General features: G+C 37.3%; 1 non-coding gene across 1 annotated transcript; it reads left to right on the top strand.

Annotated features, from left to right (window-relative positions):
* The first annotated feature begins 803 nt into the window (after positions 1–803).
* Positions 804–877, top strand: Trnas-cga. Its single transcript has one exon. It is a non-coding gene; the product is annotated as a tRNA-Ser (tRNA).
* The last annotated feature ends 19,557 nt before the right edge of the window (positions 878–20,434 follow it).

Below are 20,434 nucleotides of genomic sequence, written 5' to 3'. Positions count from 1 at the left end.
TAAATCGTTATAATTTGCAATCTGGCAGGAAATTGTGACGGCCATTTCGATTGCGCTTGACCGCGTTGCCATAGCAACGAGCAGTACAACACCGCCATTCATTGAAGATTTTGCCTTATTTTTTTTTTTCTCTGTGTTTTCCTCTCAAATGTGATGAAAAATATTGTGTGTAACTCAGGAGGTAAGGATTTTGTAAACTCGTGTCTATAACTCTCTCCAGCCTGCGGCTGTCGCGAGTTAAAACACTCGTCGACAAAATCCCCCTTACCTCCCTTGCTGCACAATATACTATTATTCTCTTGTTAAAGAAGTTAAACTTTCGCGAGATATTTTTTATCACCAATTAAAATTTTGAAAAAAAAAAAACCGTCTTAGTGGACCGTTTTTCATCAAACATGGCTAAGAACACTCCCGACTAATCCAGCTTTCAACCAAAAAAAACTAGATCTAAATTCATCCGTTCGGGAGCTACGATGCCACAGACAGACAGATAAATTTTCAAACTTATAACGCCCCGTCTTTTTTTGTCGGGGCTTAAAACAAACATTGCAAAGAACCTTTGCCTTTGCCCACTCAGCACTCTTTCTTTGGTAGCCATATGTTACAAAACTTTCGTCCCATCCATCAAGTACAAGCTAATACGAGTATATATAAGTAGGTAAGATTAAGATCAAGAAAACGTATCTTATAAACTGAAATAGATACCATACACTAAAGAAAAAGCGATCAAGCCCGCTGGTGGTGAAAGGCGCCTAGCCTTCAGAGATAACATACACTAGAGAAATTTCGACGGGTACCTCGGCGGTCGAGGTGGTGTAGCGGTTTATCACGTCAGCCGCGATAGCTGGAGACCCGGGTTCGATTCCCGGCTTCGCCACCAGTGGGCTTAAGCGATCAAGCCTTTCTTTAGTGTATGGTATCTATTTCAGTTTATAATTTATATATACTGCCCTCATAAGGCAATTGGCGGTATCCCAAATAAAATTTTACTGCAAACATATACCTTAAGTTTTCTAAATGACAGTTCCATTTTCAAATGCATTTGATTTTGAGATACCGCTAATTGCTTAATCTTAATCGGGGCAGTATAGTAGTGGTACTACATAAAAAACAAATCAAAAAATATTTAATAAAATAATTTGATTTGTTCCCTACATAAAACGTATCTTATTAGTGTGTCAAAGGAACTCAGTTAAAACGACAGAGTAGCCCATCTTTAGGTACTCACAGCTTGTAGCTTTTTTGTAAGTTGAAGTCAACAAAAACCTAAAAAAAATGCCTCGTTACCGACGTGATATTTAATTGCAATAATATAGAAATTATGAACAGTCAATGGGTTATGATTATAACTGTGGTATATCCATACTTGTGGCCTTTGCCCAGCAGTGGGACACTCTAGGCTCATGTAAAATATCCATACTAATATTATAAATGGGAAAGTGTGTCTGTTTGTTTGTCCACCTTTCACGGCAAAACGGAGAGGCGAATTGTCGTGATTTTTTAAGTGACGATACTTGAAGGTATGGAGAGTGACATAGGCTACTTTTTGTCTCTTTCTAACGCGAGCGAAGCCACGGCCAAAAGCTAGTGGGTTATATCTTGTCGTAGGCGAAGAGACTGCCTGTCACTGCAATGTCACACCTAATTTCGTTTTCTTTCAACCCCTTAATTGTCAAGAGTGGCACTGAAACTTGGGTAGTTTTAATGTGCTCTGCCTACCCCTTTATGGTATACAGACGTGATTGTATGTATCTAGACTAAGATGAATATCGTTCATGTATGCTCCGTTGTTTACGCCACCTGCCAGCATCTGGCTCCTGTCTCGTAAATACCTCAACTTTATATGAAATATTGTTTAAAAAGTAATTAATTTACGGCTCTGTTCGGTTTTGTAATTGTTTAGATGTTCATAATAAGGAAATAAACAGATATGTGAGGTTGATCGTGGGGAAATATTGTGAAATTCTTCACAGTTAAAGTATAATATGTATCTTCATCTTTATCATCAGCATTCATCATTCATCATCCTCCTTGCGTTATCCCGGCATTTGCCACGGCTCATTGGAGCCTGAGGTTCGCTTTGACAACTAATCTCAAGATTTGGCGTAGGCACTAAGCGACTGCCATCTGACCTTCCAACCCGAAGGGTAACTAAGCCTTATTGGAATTAGTCCGGTTTCCTCACGATGTTTTCCTACACCGAAAAGCGACTAGCAAAAATCAAATGACATTTCGCACATAAGCTCCGAAAAACTTATTGGTACGAGCCGGGCTTCGAACCCGCGACCTCCGGATCGAAAGTCGCACGCTCTTACCGCTAGGCCATCAGCACTCATCATTATTGCCCTTTAATTGCCCACTGCTGAGTATCACGCCGTGTCTTGCGTGGGCGACGGTCGCGCGACCGTCGCCGTCGCGTCTCATACTTCCATATCGTTAAGGTTTGATTTCGTATGCGTCGCATCGCCGTCGCGCGACCATCGCGCGACCGTCGTCCACGCAAGCCACGGCGTTAGGCTTCCATCGTCTCGTACCTTTACGCCACTTATTTCTGGTCATGCCAGTCTGAAGTGACAATCGTTGACGCTAGGTGGCGATCGAAACGCAGTCTGTCTCTGTCGCGCCACTACAGAAGAGCGATAGGGAGAGATAGCTACGATACGCTTACGAAACATAGGTATAGTGATTGTGATGTCGGTACTCTGGGCAGTCTCATTCTGAACTCCGCAATTCACCGAAAAAAAAACTCCGTTTGTGAAGTATGTATAGGTATATATATATATTCACTCTACATCCTGTTTTTATTGAATTCCGTTAACTTTAAAGGAAGGTTAGAACAGATACAATTAATTTCTCTAAGAAACAAGGGTCTTAACTTTTACGGTTAACGAGTTATTAAAATAATTAAGATAATTACTGAACACGTGTGTGACAGCCTTTACCAATTTGACATTTGTTATTTGTTTTGACATGTGCCGTCAATCACTTGACACCAACTTGAATGTAATTCTTAAGGGCCTCTCACACTAATAAATTCATCTATTATGTATGAAAACGATCTATTTTTTTTTGCGAATTTAACTAAAAGTGATATACAGAATGGTTGCTGATAATGAACCTAACGATGAGTCGAATTTAACGGACAACATAAAAAACACGGTGTATTACCCTTAAAATGTTATAAGCACTCACATGAAACAAACGAGCTGACTTTGCAGCTGCCACTCGGTGATAAACCTATGTAAAGGCTTAAGTCTTGCAAGTCATGCTTTCTTTATAAACTAGTTACCTACCCAGGTTTTGCGCGCATAAAAATATATTAATTTCTTAAAAATCGCAAATTTTACACGGTCACAAATGCTTGGTGACTAGTAAAGAACTTCACTAGGGGCACACCTCGGACACTGGCGATCAAAAATATAAAAGAGGCGCGTTCCTATCACACAGTCTAAGCTCGCGTAGGTGAACGCGTTCTATGCTTGTATGAGTGAAATATGACAGGTCGACTGTTCGCGTTTTTGACAGGCGGTAATTGTGAGGTAACCGAGAGGGGGTAGGCGGCACTTTCAGCGGGGAGCGGGAGTGGACTATACTGTACGATAGTACTCTTTGTTATACTATACTACGGGGGAAGTCCCTCCCGTGGTTATCGTAGAAGTACAGTCAACCAATTGGAACCCTAGGCTATTGTAGAACTATGTCATAGTGAAGTTATAAATTAGATTGTAGGAAATCTCTTACTGCTTGTAAATTTGACATGGTAGTAAAATGGCCTAGGGTTTCAATTGGTTGACTAACTAATATAGGTCCTGTTAGGGCCACTTGCACCAACGAAAATGGAGTGTTAACCCGAGGGTTAACCCACCTTTTATATGGAATTTGAGAGATGACAGCCCACGAACCTTGAGTTAAGTGGTTTGTCCAAGTGTGCCTTAGGTGATGGAGAAGCAACCTCAATATCACAATTTCGTTTCCTTTCAAACCGTAATTGTACGGCACTGAATCTTGAAAGGTACTCTGTCGACCCCCTTTGCGGCTAAAACTTTATGTATGTAAAAGCTTCAAATTCAGACAGAAGAGAACAGCCGGCCTAGCCAAAATGACAATAGTATCGATAATTGACAGTTTAGACTCCGACCGAAATGTAATCTGGCTCTATTGTGCATTGGCGATAAGAGCGATAGAAATAGTTATCGTATATAAATATTTTAAATATTTAAATATTTTATTTACTTTATTATAGGACATTCTTAGACAGATTGACTGAGGCCCACGGTAAGCTCAAGAAGGCTTGTGTTGTGGGTACTCAGACAACGATATATATAATATATAAATACTTATATACGTAGAAAACATCCATGACTCAGGAACAAATATCTGTGTTCATCACACAAATAAATGCCCTTACCGGGATTCGAACCCCACAACAAACAATACAACAACAACAACAACGACAACAATATTATCGTATACCTTTGTGTACTTGACTATGTATACAGACGTCGAGTTTGGACCTTCGACCGGATTTAATGAAGGACTCCCTTGCATATTAAAAATAAATATGGGGATACGACTTTATTACGAGGGTCGTAAGAACCACATGAAATATCACAAATATTACGCAGACCTAATGGACAGCTATATTTGCACTGGCAAGATTGATAGTCAAATACTGGGACGATTACTTGAAGTGTTGGCAAACATTTGGAATTTAATTCATATTTAAATGTTATGAGAGTAGGCTATTTATGCTTATTATTTATAATAAATGACCTGTTTAATATGAACAATTCCCGTTAAGTTTGTACATTTGGATCACGTCTCCGATTTTGATTAAAATTGGTAGATTGATTGAGTCCATGCACTGAAAGAAATAATCAGTAAATCTTAATGAAATTTCAGTAAACTTAACTGAAAAAAGCAGTTAAAATGGAGCCAACGGTAAAAACCAGTTACTTTAACTGTAACAAAACAGTAAGGGTAAAACAGTAAATTTTACTGAATAAGTCAGTTAATTGACTATTGACTAAAACAGTAAAAAATAAAACAGTTGAGGAAAACAGTTAAAGAAAACAGTTAATAGAAACAGTAACTTAAGACAGCTAATTTAACTGAATAAATCAGTTAAGGAAAACAGTTAAAGAAATTAAAACAGTTGAAGAAAACAGTTAAGGAAAACAGTTATGGAAAACAGTTAAAGAAAACAGTTAAAGGAAACATTAATTGCTACTGTTCCACAACAGTAGAACTTACTGATTGGTTACGGTTGCTACTACTGTTTGGGAACAGTACAGGTACTGTTCCCAAACAGTAGTGTTCCACAACAGTAGATGTTACTGATTGGCTACGGTTGCTTCTACTGTTCGGGAACAGTACCAGCTACTGTTAGGTATGTAGTTACGTGTAGTTACTACGTGAAAACTACTGTTTAATGAATTAAAATTACCGTTTTACATGTTACTGTTTTGAAACAGTGATACGTACTGACTGAAATGGGTAAATGTAAATGTAATATACGTTATTTCAACTGTAAAATTTCTTACTGTTCTAAAACAGTATTCTTTTCTTTCAGTGTGATGCTGAGAAAAATCCACTAGGTTTCCCAAAATGTCCTATATAGTTTGTATGAAACCTTCCTTTTTTGTTACCAGATTTCTATACATTTTCGGTAACAAAAAAGAAAAGTTTCATACAATCAACCTAGGACATTTTGAGAAACCTAGTGGATTGCTCAGCATCATGAAATATCAGCCTACCAAGTTTTATCCAAATCGGAGACGTGATCCAAATGTACAAACTTAACGGGAATTGCTGATATAAGAATCAATAATATCCAAATATGTATATATCATCATCATCATTGGCCACGACATCTTAGCAGATGATTGTTGCGGTGATTTTATTGTGCGGTGCCGTTTCGTCTTTGGTGGCTTAGTAGTCCGATGGCAGCACGATACCTTTTGCCACATCTGTCACAGGTGAAACGTGAGTCAAGAGGAGGAGGAGCTCTGGAACGGAGCCTTTTCTGCTTAAGGTTGTCGAGTCAGGCTTTGTCGTGCTCCGTCACCCCGTCGGATAAGTCACGGCGCCATTCAGGTCTCATGCTAGCGCGTGTCTCCCAACTGTCTAGTATTATACTAAAAGTATGTATATCAGTGGTGGCTGGTGAAAATTTCTGCTAGGCAACACTGAGCAAAAAGAAACCTACCTTAACATTAGGTACTTTACTAGTAGTCAATTTTAGGCATGCCTGTGGGAATCGGCTTGTATGGACCAGCCGCTGCTGATGTATACACCGTGTTTTTTTTGTTTTCCGTTAAATTCGGCACGTAGCTAGTTTCATTATCAGGAACCAGCCTGTATATCACTTTTAGTTAAATTCGCAAAAAAAAAAACATTTATTTTCATACATAATAAATGAATTTATTAGTGTGAGAGACCCTTAAGAATAACATTCAAGTTAGTAAAGTGTTATATTCAAGTTAGTGTCAAGTGATTGACGGCACATGTCAAAACAAATAACATTAGGAATTAGGGGTACCTAAAGGCTGTCACACACGTGTTCAGTAATTATCTTTATTTTTTTAATAACTCGATAACCGTAAGGGTTAAGACGCTAGTTTCTTAGAGAAATTAATTGTATTTGATCTAAAGAACCTTCCCTTAAAGTTAACGGAATTCAATACAAACAGGGTGTATAATTATAGAGTAAGAGTAAAATGCCAATATTTTGATCAGACTTTTGTTTAAGGTGTACCTTCGTCAAATGTCAAGATTTGACCTACTTTCCGGTTCCCGATAAAGTTAAATATTTTCAGTACACATGGTGTTTTTTCCCCGCATTGGTTCGTACTGAAAACTTCGTACGATACATGTGCGAAAAGGAAATTCGTGACTCGATCGTCTCCATTAAAAACACTCTCTTCAGTTGTGTTAATTTTTCGCCACTCGTTTCAAACTTCCTATTTTCTGCATGTAATAAGTGTGGTCGTAGGTCTCAGTTTAAATCCACCAAGCAAGAAATCTAGATGATAGATGTGAATTGAACAACCATGAAATCTGCCTGAGAAAATAAGGCCCACTTGCACCAACCACTTAACTCAGGGTTAGTGGGCTGTCATTTGTCAAATTCCATATAAAATGGTGGGTTCACCCTCGGGTTAACCCACCTAAAAAAAAAAAATTACCCCAACTATTCTTTGCTAGTTGGATTTGAGGAGATTATTATTACTTATCCTATTTTGAACGTTATATTTGACATCTTCATGAACGATCCAAATTAAAGCACAGGAAGCATAGAAACTTTAAAAAAAATGTTTATTTGTTTGACGACCGGTTTGGCTCAGTAGGTAGTGAACCTGCCTGCTAAGCCGCGGTCCTGGGTTCGAATCCCGGTAAGGGAATTTATTTGTGTGATGAGCACAGATATTTGTTCCACAGTCATGAATGTTTTCTATGTATTTATCTATTTAAGTCCCATGTATATCGTCCTTTAGCACCCATAGTACAAGCTTTGCTTAGTTTGGGGCTAAGTTGGTCTGTGTAAGGTTTCCCCAATATTTATTAATTTTTTTTATTTTTATATAGAAACAGACTTTGCAGGAAAACTGTTCTCATTACATCACAAACACGTGTAAACCTAAAAGTTTCCTATCATTAAAATTAAGTACCAACATTATTTGACACATGATTAAAACATTTTCCCCCTCACTAGCTCGGAAACACGTGTTTTGTCCTTTAATACCAGCGGGTAAAAACGCATTTTATTTAGTAATTTGACCTTGAATAAAGTCAAATTAACTGCTTTAAAATTGATAAAAGTAGGTGAATCTAGTAATAAAGATGATTTACCACCTGTGGAACTACTGGAAGCAGTGACAAACGCATTTTTTGCGGTGTAGTTTCCTCGCTATAGTGAGAGAAAAGTTTTGTGTTACACTCGGATGCAAATGTATTTTACTTCTCGTGTGTTAAAAAACTCACAAGTTCAGGATTATTTTTTCAATTCCACACTCGGTGTTAAAATACAACTTTGCCCCCTTGTATAACAAATAACTATTGCCCCACTCTCGAAATTGCAAAAGTCGTCAAAACATGACGAAAGTTTCGTCAACAGTAATTAACAGTAATATGACCATTACACTCAGAGAAAAGTAGATTTTTCGGAGATGAACTGCCCTGACACTTGACGCCCCTTGTATATTCTGTACTTTTAGGTGCTTAAAAAACGTAAACAAATAATTTGAACATTTTCGGGTAGTTACATTTGTCACCACACAAATAAATACAAAACCAAGTGGATCTGTGGACTTCCGGTTCGAGCGCCATCTTAGCGGTCTCGTGTCGTAAATAATTTCTTTTTCTTTTGCTCATTAATGTTGTTTAAAGTGTAATATCGATAGCTTGTTATGCAGTAAACTAATGTTGTAGTGAGAAGCTGATGAAGAATTAACCTCTTAAGGCGTTTAGCCTCTTTTTTGTCGTCAATGGCCGGTAGTCCAGGTGCTCTTGTAAAATAGTGCTAACTTACCGTAACCTGTCGTACTTACCGTACCAAAATAGATCATATCACCTTGACACCGGAGAAATAGTCCCAATGATGGACTGAAGTCATTTAATAAAAAAAAAGTGGATCTGTCACTGGCCGACCTGTCTTTAACCTTCTTATTTGGTCATGTAATAAATACTTAAATTTACCCGCACTACCTATCATCATCATTTCAGCCATTACTCGCCCACTGCTGAGCATAGGCCTCCCTTCGTGTACGCCACTTATCCCAGTCCTAGGCTAATCTCAGCAGTTTTTCGAATATCATCCACCCAACGAGCCAACGGATGCCAGGCGCTTCTTACATCCGATAGTTACCACCATTCGGTCAACATTTTGGTCCACCTGCCATCACCCTACCTGGCAACATGCCCCGCCCAATTCCATATGAGTTTGGAAGTGACGTCATCCACGTCCCTACCACTACTTATACCTATAGTTTACCAAAAACTGATATCTTAAAAGAACAGTTTCTTTACCTCTCTCTATTGATTTTTTGTCCCTGTTAATTTAAATGCCAGAAGACGTTATTAAAAACAAAAAGGAATTCCAAGCCTTTATTGCACATTGTGACAGACATTTCGTTACCCCCACGTCACTTAGACCATACACTAAGATGTCATTACTTTGTGAGCGTCAGAATGGCGGGTGTACATCAAGCAATCCTGGTGTCGTATACGTCAGGAGTTAGTGCTAGCAATGTGCCAAATGTGCGCCAAAATTTGAGCAATGTGCTCTTTGAACTCCAGAGATATTTAAGAAATTAATGACACCCGCCATTCTGACGTCAGGTTGGCGGGTGTACTTCCAGTTCTAGCTAATGGCTGCTTACTCGAGGGTGAAAGTACTGCCTAAGGTTAGTGCTCGCAATGTGCTTCCACATGTATGAAACACACACTAATTCAGAGAGCCGTTGAAGAGTAATATGGGATTGAATAAATATATCTATAAGTATCACTTTTTTGTGAAAAGCGCCTGAATGTTAATGCTGCATTTCAGGTAATGAACATTGCTATTTTATTTCAGCAGGCGTTATAGACATCTTTATTCAATCCCATATTACTCTTCAACGGCTCTCTGAATTAGTGTGTGTTTCATACATGTGGAAGCACATTGCGAGCACTAACCTTAGGCAGTACTTTCACCCTCAAGTTAACAGCCATTAGCTAGAACTGGAAGTACACCCGCCAACCTGACGTCAGAATGGCGGGTGTCATTAATTTCTTAAATATCTCTGGAGTTCAAAGAGCACATTGCTCGAATTTTGGCGCACATTTGGCACATTGCTAGCACTAACTCCTGACGTATACCACACCAGGATTGCTTGATGTACACCCGCCATTCTGACGCTCACATTACTTTCTAGGCTGTTTCGACGGCTATTACTACGCCATAACTCGACAACATACATTATGTTAATACAATAATAAACTCATATAACTCATCTGGGGCACTACAAAAATGTTATCCATCAAAATGGGCCATCAATCATTTAGACGGCTCGTCGATTTAAAACTCCTAACATATTACGGCTAAAATTACTGCTACTGTGCTGTAAAGTGAATTGATGTTCTATGCTGACTATAAATTCGACACATTGCACGGTAACGGAGGCTAATGGCGCCTTTCTACCAGTTATGTGTTACGTGGATGGGTTCCCCTTGTTTTGGCATAATTTTACAATCGAGAATTCTTTTTGGCATAATCTATATTGGCATAATTCACCTTTCGCATAATCTGTTATGGCATAGTATAGTTACGCATAATTTGTCTAGGCATATTTTTGTTTGTCCGAATATATTTCATGCATAAAGGTTATTCGCCGAATGGTTTTTATGCATAAATTATTTCTGCATAACATGGTTTAGTGGAAATTTACTACGCAGAATTTTTATTATAGGTAATACTACTATATTAATGTTGCAGTTCTAACCTAACCTAACCGAAATTCTTGACAAAATGTTTTATTTGTTGAGGTCGCAGTTCTAACCTAACCAAACCGACTCTCTTAACAGCATTTAGTATGGGTGGATATTCTGATTTTAAGAAATATGCCAAATACAATTATGCGAATTAATTTTATTCATAAAAACAATCGGCGTAAACAGAATTATGCGAACTTATTTTCGGACAATGTGTTATTCGTATTATTTTCGATTATGACAAATAAGTTTTCTGCCAAATTAACATTCGGCGAAAATCGATTATGCGAAGTCTGTTATGCGAAAATCGTTTCGGACAATTAAAGTTATGCCAAATAGAGGGAACCCACGTGGATGTGTGGATATCAAACATATCCAGGTAGCGCATCTGGTGGAAAGGCACCCTTCAGGTACCTATTCTATGCTTAATGGTTACTGTACTGTCCCTAGACTACTATGAAACTGAAAACTTACTTTTATAGGTAACTAGCTTTTGCCCGTGGCTTCGCTCACGTTAGAAAGAGACAAAAAGTAGCCTATGTCACTCTCCATCCCGTTAACAATCTCTTTTTAAAAAAATCACGTCAATTTGTCGCACCGCTTTGCCGTGAAAGACGGACAAATAAACAGACACACACACTTTCCCATTTATAATATTAGTACCTAAGTATGGATTTAACGATAATTTTATTCTACATACAACATAAACATACAATCACGCCTGTATCCCATAAAGGGGTAGGCAGAACACATGAAACTACTAAAGCTTCAGTGCCATTTTATTCTAACCATATTTTATTTAAAATTAATTTTGTATCAGTAATTAACGTATACAAAACATGTTTTTCAAACTCGTCTTCCTATTGCTAAAACACTATGTTAGGCACTGGTCCCACCGCGAGCTAGTAAGCTATGAGCTATAGGCTATAAAAACGAACAAAAGATAAGCACTCCCGTGCAAATAAAAGAGACACGGCGATATTGATAGCTCACCGCTGGGCGAGTAACTATAAACATCGCCGTGTCTCTTTTATTTACGCGGGAGTGATTATCTTTTGTTCGTTTTTATAGCCGATAGCTTATAGTTTACTAGCTGGTGGTGGGACCAGTGCCTTAGGTTGCGTGTTTGTTAAGCTAGTTAATAATCATTAATATATCATTGTTTTCCTAAATCCTGTTATTTTGGTCACAACATGGTTACCCTACCTAAAGTACCTAAGTTGTTAAGAGAAAAGAAAATAGTTCGAACCTAGTTCTGTAGTATAAACACCTTTTTGTTTATCTACACTGACATTTAATGAATAAAATGCATTCTGACATGTTACCTGTCACTATAATTAACACCTTGATAACTGATAAGACACCTATAACTGACGTCATGCCATGACGTCACAATGAGTGACCACACTTTAAGAATTGGATTTATTTACTTTGTTAGAAAATCAGCAAAATTTAATTACGTGTAATTTTAAGGCCGGAATCACTGATTTTGTGACAATCACTGGCCGGAAGCACAGTCAAAATGTGTGTGGGCCATTTTTTTCAAAGTTGACCACCCCACTTTTATTGTAACATGGGAATTTTTTACGCGATTCAAACTCAGAATCGCGAGGTCTTTCGATCCTAATATGAGAAAAAAATGTCCCAAGATATCCATACATTTTTCCAACCTTCCATTCCGTTACCGCTTACCGCCATACAAAATATATGAAAAAATGGTAACGGAATGGGAAAAAAACCTTGGGACACTTTTTTTCTCCTATTAGGATTGAAAGAGCTCGCGATTCTGAGTGGAATTCACATAAAAAATTCCAAATCCAAAATAAAAGTGGGGTGGACAACTTTGAAAAAAATGGCCCGTGTAATAATGTTCTGTAATTTTGTCAGTACGGTGTCCAATCCGGGTTTCAACATGTCGGGCAGTTAGTATTATGCCCGCAGCAGACTGACAAAGCAAAGTTGAGTTGCGGTGCCACTGCTAGCAGTCAGATTAGGGGTTTCCCAAACCTGTCGACGCGGAATCAGCTTTAGCCGACGAAAAATCGCAATCGGAATAAGTAAGGGAAGAGTTGTAACTCCATACATCAGTAAATGCGGATTATTTGTATAGGCATAGTTAAGTGACATCTAGCGACAATCACGCGTCAATTTGCGCGCGTTGTTGGTCGTGCCCATGAGCAAGGATTAGAAGAGTTTAAATTTATATTTTCGGGCTTTATGTGGTCGCAACCCTCAGTCATGAGAGACTGAGGAAGTAGAACCTACTCGCGATAGATATACAGATCCGCTATTAATTACTGATGCCACAGAGACATTATTATTGGAACAGCTGCCCGCCTCTCCTGTGTCTCGCAGTAATTACTTAACATGGTGTTAGCTTGTCCGGACTATTCCATATTCAAATGACGGTCTGGCGTAGCCGGTGACCCTGCCTGCTAAGCCGATGGTCCTGGGTTCGAATCCCGGGAAGGGCATTTATTTGTGTGATGACAGTTTAGCAAAACTTCGAGTTCAAATGGATTTTCTGAACAATGTATTCCACAAATCTTTGTCGTTTGAAAATTTTTAGATTAAAAATATACTACACTTGGTTTACTGACGATTCGCCAAAAAACGTTTCCCAAAGTTTCAAATCCCAAACTATTATTCCCAAATTATCATTTCCCAAATAAACGTTTGACAAAACAACTTATCGCAAATTGACATTCAGCAAAACTTTTTTGACAAGTATTTGTTTTCCAAATAATTACTTGGTCTTTCATTTTACCAAATATAATTTAATCAAAGGTATTGTTAGGCAAAATTTATATTTCCCAATAATTTGTAATTAAATGGCGCACTAGAAATTTGTTTGTTGATTTTATACTTTGTGTACAAGATTTTTGTGAAATAATTTTCACTTACATGTCCGGATACATTTTTATTAAAAAGAAACCTGATGTTTTCAAGACCATTATGTTCTATTAATTTTACATTACATTAAAAAGTAATTTCCAGTTTGCTCCCTGTCAACCTAACACGCTCCTCCTCACTTCGCTCGTCGTCGCACCTAAACTGACTCTGTCACACACGAGTTTTCTGTTACAATACCTACTAATAAAATTATTTCATTACATTTATGCCTTGTTATATTAATTGTCAATCAAAGGTGGTTTTGCATAGTGTAATTTCTAGAAACATTTTTTTGTCAAAAAATAGTTGACATAATATTTTTTTCCACTAATTAATTTGACATAAATAAAGCTGGCTGATTTTAAGTCTGTCAAATGTTAATATGGGAAAGATTGATTTGACAAACGTGTAGTTGGCAAAATTTGTTTGTGAAATGAAATTTGGCAAAAAATCTTCGATAAATTAAATGGATTCCGCAGAAATGAAAATGCAAATGCCTAAATATTTTCGAAATTTGCGATGTGAAATTTTGACCAAACGTGTTTTTGGGATATAGAATTTGCTATTAAAAACGTTTGCGATGTAACATTTTGTGTAACTAAAATTTGACTAAGTAAAATTGTGCCAAATGCTAATTTGACCAAATAAATTCATTGCGAAACTAACTTTGCCAAACAATAATTTGGGAAATGAAACTAATGCGATATAATCATTTATTGGGAAATGAAATTTGACGAAACGTTTTTTGGCGAAACAGCAGGACACCACGACGTCCACGACACTTAGGTACGTACCATGTTTGTATTAAAATTAGTTATAAATTACAACGGTTTATTTACATAATTAATAATATGAAAAAGTAGCAATTTAGCCGCTAAGGTACACGGGGACAATTACGACTTGGAGGGCAATTTTCAACTAGGTACCTACTGTATTTTTTCCATCTTTTATATTTTTTGCATTATTAAATAGAATGTCCACTGATCATATATGGCACGCGTTTTCAGTGGATACATATGGAGCTCAAGTTAATAGTGTAAAACATGGAAAAAACAATTAGTTGAAAATTGCCCCGCTGTACATATGGCTAGTTACTCCAGCCTTTCAAAGTCAAAAGAACGTTTAGCAGCTGAGAAATGTTCACGGTTTGAGATAGATTACTTTTCCTGATTCAAGATGAAACTTGTAAAGAAACTTGTAAGTATAGTTATTTATACTGACAGCCGTTCAGACTTGAAGGAAGTAGTTAGCACGGTGTTATCTTTAGATGGGCTTTATTATGCATGAAAGACTTGCGAAATGAAACAGCACTGGGTAACTTTAGGTACATAAGTGTTTTGAATGATTCACGGCTATTTTCATTAGACTTTTATTGACCGGGATATAGAGTGAGAGCGACCAGTGGTAACGCTGAAAGTGAACGCGGCTGACGCGCGCGAAGGAGCGTAGATTGAGCGCTGTCTGCGCAACTTTGACATCCACCCACCTTCGTCAGTTTTCCGTGATCATGATGCATGCAACTGCGTCGAAAAATCGAGAGCTCGACAAAAATCAGAAAGGAATAAAGGTCTATATCGTAATGATATGACAACGAATGATAAAAGTAGTGATACTTTTAAAAAAACTTGTATTTTCGTCTGTCAATGAAAAGAAAATTGTAGTAAGTATGGTATGGAATGCACATAGACTTACTGCGTTTTAACTTTGAGGAGCAGCGTGAGATACGAGATTTTTTCAAAGTAGTGACGATATTTTATATCCCGGTCAATATAAGTTTAGGTACATACATACAAGGTGAAATAAAAAGACCGTTCAAACTTTGCATAGTGACTTTTGAGGTAATAATGAACAAGATTGAATAAGGAACCAATGCTCAAATCGAAAAAAAAAAATCTGTTTCATACATTTCAACTGTCATGATGCCGCTCATTTGTATGGAACTGCCTTTATTTCGCGATTTCAGCATTGGTCCCATAGTAAAAGTTGTTCATTATGACCTCAAAAGTCAATATGCAAACTTTGAACGGTCTTTTTTATTTCATCCAGTATATTAATAATTTTAAATACATATTCATAATAACAGGTCATTCTGGCAATCTTTGGTAGGCCTATGTCCAGCAGTGGACGTCTTTCGGCTGATATGATGATGATGATGATGATTCATAATAAAATTATCGGTCTTGTAAAACTAGTGCCTATGCCAAATCTTGAGGTTAGTTGTCAAAACCGACACCATGTTTGTATAAGCCGTGGCTATTGCCAGGATAACACAAGGATGGTGCTGAAACTTAAACCAGAACAATAGCTAACTTACTAGGAGTAAATATTTCATACATTTACGCTATCGAGCTATTCTGGCCGGACCCCCTAGGTTCCGATTCCTCCATTCGACTCGAATTTCTACAAATAGCAATTATTAGGATTGGTGCAACTTGACATCCCTTTGCATGCGCTATCATAGATAAGATAATTAACAGATTTTTGACAACCCTAAATAGTTGAAAGGGAACGTAACATCACGATTTGACCCTGAACTGTCAAACTTCGGTGTTGTTTGAAGTGTCAGTTTCTGTACGTTAATAAGTAGATATCTACTATTATTTATTCTTTAGTAGACGCTTAGGAAGTGATGCGTGTTGGAATGCGATGCGCGTACGCACGTTTAAGTAGGTAGCTGATATCGTTTAACCTTTATTGTGTGTTCAGACAAATACGTGAATTAAAATACTGATTAATAAACATATTTATTATTATGACAAGTAGGTATTATACTACACTTAAACAACTGCCTCTTATTACATTTTTGAAAAGGGGTTTTATGGAGCCCTAAAAATTAATAGTCTTATATTATCAGGTACAATTCTCAGTGAGAATTGAAAATTACATTGACCTAATATTTAGATTAAGGTACAGCGGGGCAAATCTCGACTAGCGGACAATTGTAACTGATCCATTTCGTCCATTATTACACTACTGAGTTGAAGGTTGATGGATGGAGAGGGAGGGGTAAACCCAAACAACGATGGATGGATTGTGTGAAAGAAAGATGTGAGTCACAGATGTCATATATACCATAGATCAAGCAAACGTATCTACTTAGCGTGTCAAATGAACTCAGTGAAATCCACTGAGTTGTCCGTCTTTACTCGCAGCTTGCAGCTTTCGGGCGTCAATTTTTGTAAGTTGAAGTCAACCAAAACATAAAAAATGCCTCGTTACGTGATATTCAATTGCAACAACACAAAAGTTATGAACAATCAAGAGCCTGAGACATATTTAAAATTACAGGCAAGAATCAACTTCAGTACAAAATTTGACACGCTCGGCCCCTATACAAATATATGAATTTGTTTCTTCTATCTAAATTAAGTTCTGTGATGTGAGTGTTGAGATGACGAAAGAGAGAAGAGAATGGAAGAGGAAGACATGTTGTACTGACCAAATAACGTGGGATAAGGGTAGGAGGAAGAAGAAGTTGAGTTCCACATATCCACTAAACACGTGCCAGCTGCAATTGTCTCCCAGTCAAAATTGTCCCACTTGTACCTTACTCATTTAGTTCTTAAATTACTAAAAACTAGATTTATACGGACTTCAAAACGTGGTTTAGTTTATTAGCGCATAAAATACATACGCTTTAATAATATTTGCTAACGATAAACTCAAAATATACCACAGAGATTATAGTGTGGTTTTACATTTTCTATCTGGCTTGGAACGGCAGTTGCTGGCACATATAAAAGAGATAATTTGCAGATTAGCCTTAATTGTCACTTTCGAGAGAATATGTCAAAAGGGCGTTTAACGCCATGTACAAGTATAATCGAAACCACAAGACATTTTTCGAAGCGCCATCTATGTGTGGTGAAGTGTATGCGCGTTCTTAGGCGGTCGCATTTTTAACCCCCGACGCAAAAACGACGGGGTGTTATAAGTTTGACGTGTCTGTCTGTCTGTCTGTCCGTCTGTCTGTCTGTCTGTCCGTCTGTCTGTCTGCCTGTCTGTTTGTCTGTCTGTGTGTGTGTCTGTCTGTGGCATCGTAGCTCCCGAACGGATGAACCGATTTCGATTTAGTTTTTTTTATTTGAAATCTGTGTTAGTCGGGAGTGTTCTTAGCCTGAGTTTCATGAAAATCGGTCCACTAGGTCGCGGTCGGGGGTTTTTTCAAAATTTTAATTTTGTGGTTAGGTTAGGTTAGGTTATAATGAATGGGATGGTATCGATCTTCTTATATTTAATTATTTTGACGACCGGTCTGGCGCAGTCGGTAGTGACCCTGCCTGCTACGCCGCGGTCCCGTAAGGGCATTTATTTGTGTGGAAATGAAATGAAATGAATTTGAAATGAAATGAATTTATTTGCGGAATACGGGTTACATAGGGTTGGTATAATATAATGACATGTTCTCCATATTCTACTTAAACAAGCATGCAAATTTTATGTATTTCTGGCGGATTGATGTTAATCAGTCCACCAAATACAAAGACCTAGCCTATTTACAAGTTTTAGCCAAACATGCATAATTATTATTAATAATTACATTAAAGATTTAAAAATTCATTAATGGAATAAATATTGTGATCGCATAACCAGTTATACAGAGCAGTTTTGAACTGATTGAGATGTAGATTTTTTATGTTCATAGGAAGCTTATTATATATTTTTACACACATAAAATATGGACTAAGCATTGTTTGTTTCAAGCGGGCTTTAGGTACACTCAATAGGTCTTTTTGTCTGGATATCCGGTCGTTGTAGGTTATAACCTCATAGTTTTTATTAAAATAATTTTGATTGCTGTGCACAAATACAGCTGTTTCGTATATATATAACGAAGGCAAAGACAAAAGTCTGTGATGTTCGAATATGGGTTTACAAGAGTCAAGTGGCTTAAGTGAAAATATAGCTCTGATACATTTTTTTTGTTTAACAAAAGCTTTTTGAATATCAGGGGAGTTACCCCATATGGTAAGTCCATATCGGAGAACAGACATTACGTAGCCATGGTATGCTACAAGGGCTGCCTCACGCGATACCGATTCTCGTAACTTTCGGAGTGGAAAAATAAATTTATTCAATTTTTTACAGACATTTTCAACATGAATGTTAAAGTTACAATGCTCGTCTAAATGTATGCCTAGAAACTTTACGCTGTGATCTAAATCAACTTGTTCTCCGTTGTATGTAACATTAAGATCTTTGGGTTTGCTCTTCCTCGTAAGATATTGTACATGCTTAGTTTTAACAATATTTATGGACAAGTTGTTGTTTTCTAGCCATTGTATAGTGTTGTGTAAGGTTTGCCTTATCTCTTGCTCGTATGTCTGATCATCCAGGCACGGTATTATAATCGATGTGTCGTCAGCGAACAAAACAGATGGATACTCAATGAATTGTGGGAGGTCATTTATATATAAAGAGAATAGCAACGGCCCTAAGACGCTACCTTGAGGGACCCCGAAGTTATTTAATTTGTAACTTGATGTATAGTTTACTATAGTATTTTCTTCTTCTTTAATTATTTCTGTACATTGAGCTCTTCCACTTAGGTAAGATTTGATCCAGCAATGAATATTACCTCTCACACCATAAATCTCTAATTTGTCTAGAAGCCTCTTATGGCAAACCAGGTCAAATGCTTTTGACATATCGAGAAAAAGAACGCTTACAGATTGACCTTGATCTACATGATGTATTACTTGTTGTAACAAAGAAAATGCAGCAGTTGAAGTTGATTTGTGTTTTCTAAAACCATGCTGATTGTCAGTAAGTAGACTGTACTTATTAGCGAAATTGGTAAGTCTTTCAAATATTACTTTTTCAAAGACCTTTGAGAGGACTGGTATTAGAGCAATCGGTCTATAGTTACATACTTCTGTTTTTTTACCTTTCTTGTATAGCGGTTTAATAACGGACTTTTTAAGTTGACTTGGAAATAAACCTTGACTTATTGAAAGATTTATGACATATGACAATGGGCTACATATTGATTTAGAGCATGATTTGAGTATTTTCGAGTTAATTTCATCGTAGCCCGCTGAGGAAGTATTTTTCAGCTTCATAATAATTTTATGTACTTCTACTGGTGTAGTGGGATTACAAAACATAGTGTTGTCATAACGGCTAAGGCCCTGAAGGTATGAACTGTAGTTTGGGTGGAATTTATTTGATACATTTATATAATAATCATTAAATATCGTTGCTATGTCATTTGGGTTAGTAATTATTTGACCATTGTTTAATATTTTTTTTATTTGATTGGATTGCCTGGAGTTACCGACCTTTTTACTTATAATATCCCATGTGGCTCTACATGCATTTTTAGATTTATAGATATAGCGGTGATTACTCAGTTTTTGGGCAGAATGTATGCACCGTCGTAGTATTTTCGCATAACGTTTATATTTTAATTTATTATCAATACTAGGAAATAAGCGTGCTTGAAGGTATAATTGCCGTTTGCGTTTTGTGCACGTTTTGAGGCTTTTTGATATCCATTTAGCTCTTTGAGGTTTGATTGAGACTGAAACTTTAATCTTAGGGAAACAGAGTGAGTGAAACATGGTCATAAGTTCAAAAAATGCATTAAAAGCACTGTCAGTATTAGTTTCATTGTAAACATCATCATAGGGTATTTTTTCCATGCAGTGGATAAATTTTAATAAATTTTCCTCGCTGTAGTCTCTTTTAAATATGTACATTTTTTTATAGTAGGTATTCGTTTTATTAAGGTGTACGTGTATAGACTGAGCGCTATGAAATATGATAATATCGGAAATACATACAGACACAACACAATAAAAGTATCTGTGCGTAGCCAAATTCGCTCACGTAACGCTCACGAAACGAAACACTCGTAGATATCTATCTCTATCGCTCTTGCGTATTAGCGCGACAGAGCCAGACTACCTTTTGCGGCGTTTCGTTTTCGTTTCGCGTCGCAGAAGGGCATTTTCAGACTTTGAGACACTACAATTGTTAACAAAAATTAACTCGCTGTCAGTTTTGTGACGCCAATGAAGCAATGCCAAGACTGAAACTTGACCCGTTTCATGTACTCTAGCTACCCCGT

Source organism: Leguminivora glycinivorella, unplaced genomic scaffold (assembly GCF_023078275.1).
Source record: "Leguminivora glycinivorella isolate SPB_JAAS2020 unplaced genomic scaffold, LegGlyc_1.1 Scaffold6, whole genome shotgun sequence".
Lineage (NCBI taxonomy): Eukaryota > Metazoa > Arthropoda > Insecta > Lepidoptera > Tortricidae > Leguminivora > Leguminivora glycinivorella.
Note: the sequence above shows the minus strand (reverse complement) of the source record. Positions and strands in the feature narration are given on the sequence as shown.